This window comes from Mustela nivalis (assembly GCF_964662115.1).
Source record: "Mustela nivalis genome assembly, chromosome: Y".
NCBI lineage: Eukaryota > Metazoa > Chordata > Mammalia > Carnivora > Mustelidae > Mustela > Mustela nivalis.
The window spans coordinates 26,577,678-26,586,114 of NC_139041.1; positions in this window are offsets into that span (position 1 = coordinate 26,577,678).

Sequence of the window (8,437 nt, forward strand, 5' to 3'; positions counted from 1 at the left end):
AAAATGAATGCCATTTGGAACCTCTGCTGCTCACAGCCATGGTTTTGGGAAATATGATTCTTGTGGGTTGCAGTGTGCTCCTCTCTTCTGTGCCTTTTTCTTTTGCATTGGCTCCCTGCCCTCTGAATCACCAAGCACCCACGTCTTCCCTAAGCCATATCTCCAGGCTTCTTCCATAGACTCTGCGACTTCTTTTCTCTTTTGCTGTGGAGTTTGATTTGTATGCTTCAGTTCAATTTCTGCCATGTTGCAGTTGATGTGGTAATTTTCCAGTTGTCTTTATGGCTGAAGACAAGCCTGGAATTCCCAGACACTACTACCATCTCACTGTCCTCCAAGGGCACCACAGACTCTTACCCAACCATAATTAAGAATGAATTCTTGCCACTTTTCTCATGTAGTCGAGGTTTGGAGAGTTTAGAGCTACGTCATATCTATCAGTCTCAGAAAGACAAATAACATACCATTTTACTCTCTCATGGTAGTCAAGAATCATGTGAAAATGTAGGGGAAAAGGGACAAAAGAAAAACCGACTCTAACCAGGCACAGAAAATTTTGTGTTTCTAGGAGGGCAGGTTGGTGAGAATACGTGTTTATAAAAGATGAATAAATGGGACATTCTTTGCAGAAAATGTGGTTAAAAATAATGGAATTTGAGTTTACTTGGCATATCAAATTGAATTGCTATCCAAAAATAAACGACTTCCTTTGCCTCTTTGTTAGGTTTATTCCCAGGTATCTTATGGTTCTTGGTGCTATAGTAAATGGAATCAATTCTCTAATTTCCCTTTCTGTTTTTTTTTTTTAATTGGTAGTGTATAAAAAGGCCACTGATTTCTGTACATTGACTTTGTATCCGGCCACATTGCTGAATTGCTGTATGAGTTCTAGTAGTTTGGGGGTGGAGACTTTGGGTTTTCCATATAAAGAATCATGTCATCTCTGAAGAGTTTGACTTCTTCATTACCAATTTGAAAAAAACTTTTATTTCTCTTTGTTCTCTGATTGCTGTTGCTAAGACCTCTAATGCTATGTTGAACAAGAGTGGTGAGAGTGGGCATTCTTGTAGTGTTCCTGATCACAATGGGAAGGCTGCAATCTTTTTCCCATTGAGGATGATATTTGCTGTGGGTCTTTCATAGATAGATTTGATGAAGTTGAGGAATGTTACCACTGGCCCTATACTTTGAAGCATAGGAATTACTTTGAAGCAATCAGGAATGGATGCTGGATGTTGTCAAATGCTTTCTCTGCATCAATTGAGAGGACCATGTGGTTCTTCTCTCTTCTCTTATTAATTTGTTCCATCACATTGATTGATTTGTGAATGTTGAACCATCCTTAGAGCCCAGGGATGAATCCCACCTGGTCATGGAAATTAGAGAATTGTTTCCATTTACTATAGCACCCAAAACCATAAGAAACATGGGAATAAACCTAACCAAAGAGGTAAAGGATCTGTACCTGTGGAACAACAAAACACTCATGAAAGAAATTGAAGAAGACACAAAAAAGATGGAAGACCATTCCATGCTTTTGAATCTGAAGAATAAACATTGTTAAAATATCTATACTGCCTAGAGCAAACTATAGTTTTAATGCCACTCCAATTAAAATTCCACCGGTATTATTCAAAGAGCTGGAGCTCTTTGTATGAAATCTGAAGAGACCCTGAATCGCTAAGTAAATGTTGAAAAACAAAAATAAAACTGGGGGCATCACGTTACCTAATTTCAAGCTTTATTAAAAAGCTGTGATCACAAAGACAGCATAGTACTGGCATAAACACAGACACATGTACTCGTCGAACAGAGTAGAGAGCCCAGATATGGGCCCTCAACTCTATAGGCAAATGATCTTCAACAAAGCAGGAAGAAATATACAGTGGAAAAAAGACATTCTCTTCAATAAATGGTGCTGGGAAAACTGGGCAGCTATATGTAGTAGAATGAAACTTGACCATTATCTTACACCATACACAAATATAAACTCAAAATTAAAAAAAAAAAAAAAACCTCAACGTAAGACAGGAATCCATCAGAATCCTGGAAGAGAACATCGACAGTAATCTCTTCGATATCAGCCACAGCAATTTCTTTCAAGGTATTTCTACAAAGGCAAAGGAAACAAAAGAGAAAATGAACTTTGGGACTTCATCAAAATCAAAAGCTTCTGTACAGCAAAGGAAACATTCAACAAAACAAAGAGGCAACCCACGGAATGGGAGGAGAAATTTGTAAATGACAGTACAGACAAAAGGTTGATATCCAGGATCTATAATGACCTCCTCAAACTCAACACACACAAAACAGACAAGCATATCAAAAAATAGGAAGAAGATATGGACAGACACTTCTCCAATGAAGACCTACAAATGGCTATCAGACACATGAAAAATATTCATCATCACAAGCAATCAGGGAGATTCAAATGAAAACCACATTGAGATACCACCTTACACCAGTTAGAATGGCCAAAATTAACAAGACAAGAAACAACATGTGTTGGAGGGGATGTGGAGAAAGGGGAACCCTCTTACACTGTTGGTGGGAATGCAATTTGGTGCAGCCACTTTGTAGAATGGTGTGGAGATTTCTCAAGAATTTAAAAATAGAACTTCCCTATGACCCTGTAATTGCACTCCTGGGTATTTACCCCAATGATACAGATGTAGCAAAAAGCAGAGCCATCTCTACCTCATTGTTTATAGCAGCAACAGCCACGGTTGCCAAACATTGGAAAGAACCAAGATGCCCTTCAGCAGACGAATGGATAAGAAAGATGTGGTCCATATACACTATGGAGTATTATGCCTCCATCAGAAAGGATGAATACCCAACATTTGTAGCAACATGGAGGGACTGGAAGAGATTATGCTGAGTGAAATCTTTCAAGCAGAGAGAGTCAATTATCATATGGTTTCACTTATTTGTGGAGCATAACAAATAGCATGGAGGACATTAGGAGAAGGGAGTTGGGGGAAATTGGACGGGGAGGTAAGCCATGAGAGACTATCGACTCTGAAAACAATCTGAGAGTTATGAAGGGGCGGGGAGTGGGAGGTCGGGGTACCAGGTGGTGGGTATCATAGAGGGCACAGATTGCATGGAGCACTGGGTATGGTGCAAAAATAATGAATACTGTTATGCTGAAAATATAGAATGAATTTTTAAAAAAGGAAAGTAAAGAAACTTTTGGGATGATGTCAAAAATTTTTATGGGAAAATAGTATAGAGTTAATTTCATGTATTTCCAAAAATTAAAATCACCGACAAAATTAACCTAACTTGACGCCATGAGGAACTAGAAAAAGAAGAAATAAACTCCAAAGTTAACAGAAACAAACCAAATAATACATATTTTAATCGAAATAAAAGAAATAAAACAAACTCATATCAAAAAAATCAGGAGAACTCACATGTTGGAAAACTTTATCAAACTGGAGGAGCCATTACCTGGATTAAACCGAGAGATAAGCATAAAGCTGAAATTGGGAGACATGACAACTTATAGAAAGGAAAATAAAATAACCTAAAATACCCCTCTACACAATTAAGCCATCAAATCCAAGAACTGAGAGAATGGGTAAATTGGATGACATATATCAACTCCAAAGATTAAGTCAGGAAACCTACAAAATCTGAGCTCTCTAGTAGTGACTAAGTCGTTTGATGCAGTAATCAAACAACTGCCAACACCAAAGGCCAGATCCAAGTCATTTTCCTGGTCAACACTTCTAGACATTTAATGATGGCAAAGACGTTTCTTCTCACCAATTCCAGAAATGGAGGAGGCAGGTAGACTCTCCTTTACAAGTATAAAGACCCAATTCAGATAAGGACATTATAGGAAACAAATACAATGACATTTTAATAAGTAAAGATAATAAAAATATAATTCCTTCTTTTTCTCTGTCTGTCTTCATCTGCTTTTGAAAGGGCCAGGTTGTTTTTATTTTAATTTTTTTGTTCTCTTGAGGAAGCCAGCCTAACATCCATCATACGTTTTTGACATAGTATTCGCCGATGCTTTAGTTCCATATACGACCTAGTGTTCATCCTAAGATATGTCACAACTCCTCAACACCCTTTAGCCAGTTCCCACATTTCCTGCATGTCTCTCTTTACTGTAGCCCTCAACTTGATTCTCAGAGACCTGAGTAACTCCAGGTTTGTCACCATCTCTGACATCATCCCCTTCAGTTTTCCCTTCTTTCCACTAAGGCCCATGGTATTCCATCTGGGGCACATATGAGGGGAGACATATAATATTTCCCTTTGTTGCTTACCATTTTGCATTACCCAATCCTGTGGCATTCATGTCAAAGCAAGTACCAGGGGTTCATCCTCCCTGATGACTGAGGAATACTCTATTGCCAATATGGACCACATCTTCTTTTTCCACTAGTCTTTGCAACGGAATTGCAGCTCAATCCACAGTTCTGCTCGTTTGGACATTGCAAGACATTGATATAAGCCGTTCCTTTCCCTCTGATTAGAGAGACTTGATCAACATGGCTATACCGGTTAACACACCAGGTAGAGTTAACAAGGAGTGAGGGTTATCTATCATACAGAAAGTCACACTCCTTGAAGCTTTTGCAAAGGTGTTTAAGTTAATACCAGGTATACAGAGCCCCCTAATCACTTATGACTAGTGTTTCTTAACACTAGGAGATGAGAACACAGACATCACAATACATCCATGCACTACCATTTTGCCTTGAAAAGGGGTTTCCCATCACTTACTCATCACTGACCCATAAGGAAAAGATGCTGAGAAAGGGCTTTCTCTCCCACAAGATGACAAACCCCACAGAGAGCTAATGAAACCCAAAAGGCCTCACTCTTTATTGAAATCTCCAGAAATTGCAGCAGAAACAGGAAAACCTTTCTTTCTCTGGAGAAATATTGGCCTAAAAGATGGTATGATGAACGTCAATTCCTTTTCTCTTTGTCTAGAAAGGGGAAGTGGGAAATTAACACACAAGACAACCTGAGTTCTTGATCAGGCTCAGAGAATCTTTTCCTTCCCAGGGCTTTCTACCTAAACGCATAGGACTCAAAGGTCATGAGAGAAAGACTGCTGCATCAGTCATGCCAACTTCTGTGATGTCACAAAACTTTGAGGTCATAGCAACCACTTCTCCCCAAACCACTCCTGATCACTACACTTGGATGGAGTAGACATGGGTGGGCAAGAGGATCGCAAGCCCTCACAAACCTCTGGAGCCAACTGGGTCGCTCACCAATGCAGTTAGCAAAGCGAGTCACTGTCACCTTATCTATGGCCGGTTTCATAGTCTTTGGTTGAGACTGTAACCACCAGCCCTCTGGACTCCAGAGAAAGACAAGAATCCACTGTTCCATCCTACCCACAAGAATCCAAGGAAGAATCAGGCCTCAAATAAAGCCTCCAGGGAGGAACTCCATGTGCAGTACATGGGTATGGACCTCCTCCCCAACCAGAGTGCTTAGACCAGGGAAATGGCCACCCAAGGAAAGGTCCAGGGAATACCTGCATCCATGTCACAGACATATCTAAAGTCTTCAACAGCGAGGATACGAGTACCTCTAGCATCTACAGAAACCATGCCAAAACGGCCTCCCAATCTTCAAAACTCACCATGCACCACAGGCACTCTCTACCCCCTAGACCCTGAGGCCCAGGATGGACTCATGTGCTTGGAATCCACAGAAGTAAGCATGGAGCATGTTGGAAGAGACTTATAATCTAAGTGAAGACATCTGAAAGACTTTTGTGCCCGTTTCAGGATGATAACATGTATCTCCAAAAGGAAGTATTAAAGAGAATTTGATGTCAACGATCCCAAAGCATTCCCACAGGCTTGTGCAGCTACCCTCTGGGGAACTGAATGGAGATGTGGCAGCAGAAGCCTGCATTAACCCTTTCATGACAATCCCCCAAATGGCTTCAACGATAACCAAACATGGCCTCTTGCAGAAGTTGGGCATGTTCTAATGTAGCCAGGAGAGGAAGAACAATGTTTCAAGAAGGGGCCATTACAGCGGGACAGACAGCAGATGCTACAGGCTGGTGAGGAGATACAAGAAGACAAGTAATAGGAGAAAGAAAAAGGGAGTTTAGACCGAAGGCCTAGCATTTTAGCATGGTGGGATGTGCTCTGCACCTGGCTGCATTCCATGGGGATCTAGGTCCTAATTAAATAAAACGTCCTCTCACCCCATTCAATCCTTGTAAAGTTTTTGTTTTTGTTTTCATTATGTGTCAAACAATGTGCATGCCCTTATTTGACTGAAAGACTGAGAGATCAAAATCAAGAAGTTGTGCTGGAGAGGGAGAATCAGACTTGCCTCTGAGCATATCTGAGACCAGAGTTGATGCCATGATTCTTGGATCATGAACTGAGCTAAAGGCCTCCTCTGAACTGATGGAACCACCCCGGGCCCAATCTTTGTCTTTTTAATACCTCACAGTTCTAGACAAGGAACACTGCTCTGTCATTGTTCAGAAATTCTTGGGCTGGTGTTGCTTGCTCTACCTGACCTGTTTTGAGACCTGGTATAACTTGTCATCTGGAAGTCAGTTACTTGGTTATGGACACACTACCATCCCACGCATATTTAGGTAAAGAGAATTCCTCCATTGCTAGCTTGGCAGGGGGAATGACATGATGTCTTGTGTTGTTCTGCTTCTGTTGATGGTGATGGGAGTTCTCTGTGTCTCTTAATATGGATCTCGCCTTCTAATCCCAGATGAGGAACATTTTCAGCTCTGATATCTCATAGAAATATTTGGCCCTCTTTCTTCTCTTCCTCCACGGTCTCCTACAATAGGCATGTCTTTCCATTTCTTAGAGTCGATGATTTCCCTAAGCTCATTGTAATGTTCCATCATTCTTACTTCTGTCGTTGGCTTTGCTTCCTTATTTTCCAGTATTACCTTTCAGGTCACTAATTTTTATCCTTTGCTTCTGCCAGATTCCTGGACTTTGCATCTACTCTGCTACCAATCTTTTTATCAGAGAATCTTAATTTTATTTTATTTTATTTTATTTTATTTTATCACTTTTATCTCTGTGGTTTGAGACTCCCTAATGCCTTCTGTGTTTCTCTGATGTACAGTGAGTATCCTGGCTGTTACTTTCCATCCTACCTTGGTCGTTTTACATGTAAAGGTTTTACTAGGATTGCCTGGCCATGATTATTTCCTGTTCTTTTTCTTCTGCATCAATTGATTCTTCCATCTTTGCATTGGATCTAGGTTTCTCACTTCTTATCTGTATTAGATAAGCCCATTATTTTTTCTATCCTGAAGGTAATTTTTTTTAAAAAGAAGAGATCATGGTGTGGCCAAGGGCGGCCCTATGAGGGAGTCTCGATTGATTGTGGCATGTATGCCCTCTGCTGTTGTGTTGTGGCTGTCCCCTGTCATTGATGCCAGTCATCTTCAGATGCTCTAATTGCCTGCCATTTGGAGTGTTTGATGTCTGGGCTGAATACAGTGATGTTGAACTTCGTGGGTACTGGTGTGCTTGTGAAAGGAGACTTTCAAACAACTCAATAGAATATAGGCTTACAGATTGCTGTGGTCATGAGAGGACATGTGGGCAGAATTTTCTTTTAGTCCCCTATTGGAGAGTGTGTTCTCCTGGGACTAAGCAATTTAGACCGAGGAAGGCAGTCCCCCCCTGTGTTTCATGGTTGGGATTTCATGTTTGCTGTTTAGGAAGCTAATGTCTTCACTGTACTGTCTTTGGCCAGTAGCTCAGTCTTAATGCTGATGGTGCGAAAGCCCCAAATTTTTTTTGTCCCCATTGAGTCATCTCCACGAACACAGCCTCCCACGGATGTACTGTTAGAACCCACCATCTTCCCACTGTGTCCCCTGGTATTGTCTATGATCATGGTTTCCAGGCTGTATGCACCTGGTTGCTTCTTGCTTGTTGGTGTCCTCTGCAGGAGAAATACAGTGTTCTCTCGAGTCAATGTCTGCCAAGCCTGCTGACCTGCAATCTCCAGGCCTCAAGACCCTTTGTTGGCAAGAACTCGTGCAGTTCAGACCCTCTGCTGGTCACAGCCAGTGGCTTTGGAAACATGCTTCTTGTGGATTTCCAGTGTGTTCCGTTCTCCTGTGCCTTTGTCTTTTGCATTGGCTCCCTGAACTCTGAGGCACCAACCACCCACTAATCTCCAATATTCTCTCACAGTCTCTGCAACTTATTTTCTCTTTTGCTGTGGAGTTGATTTGTAGGCTTCAGATCCATTTCCGCCAAGTTGCAGTTGATGTGGTAATCTTCCAGTTGTGTTCATGGCTGAAGGCAAGCCTGGAGTTCTCAGACACTACTACCATCTCACTGTCCTCCAAAGGCACTGCAGATTCTTACCCAGCCATAAGCTAGAATGAATTCTTGCCACTTGCCTCTTGTAGAGTTATGGAGAGGTTGTGCTACGT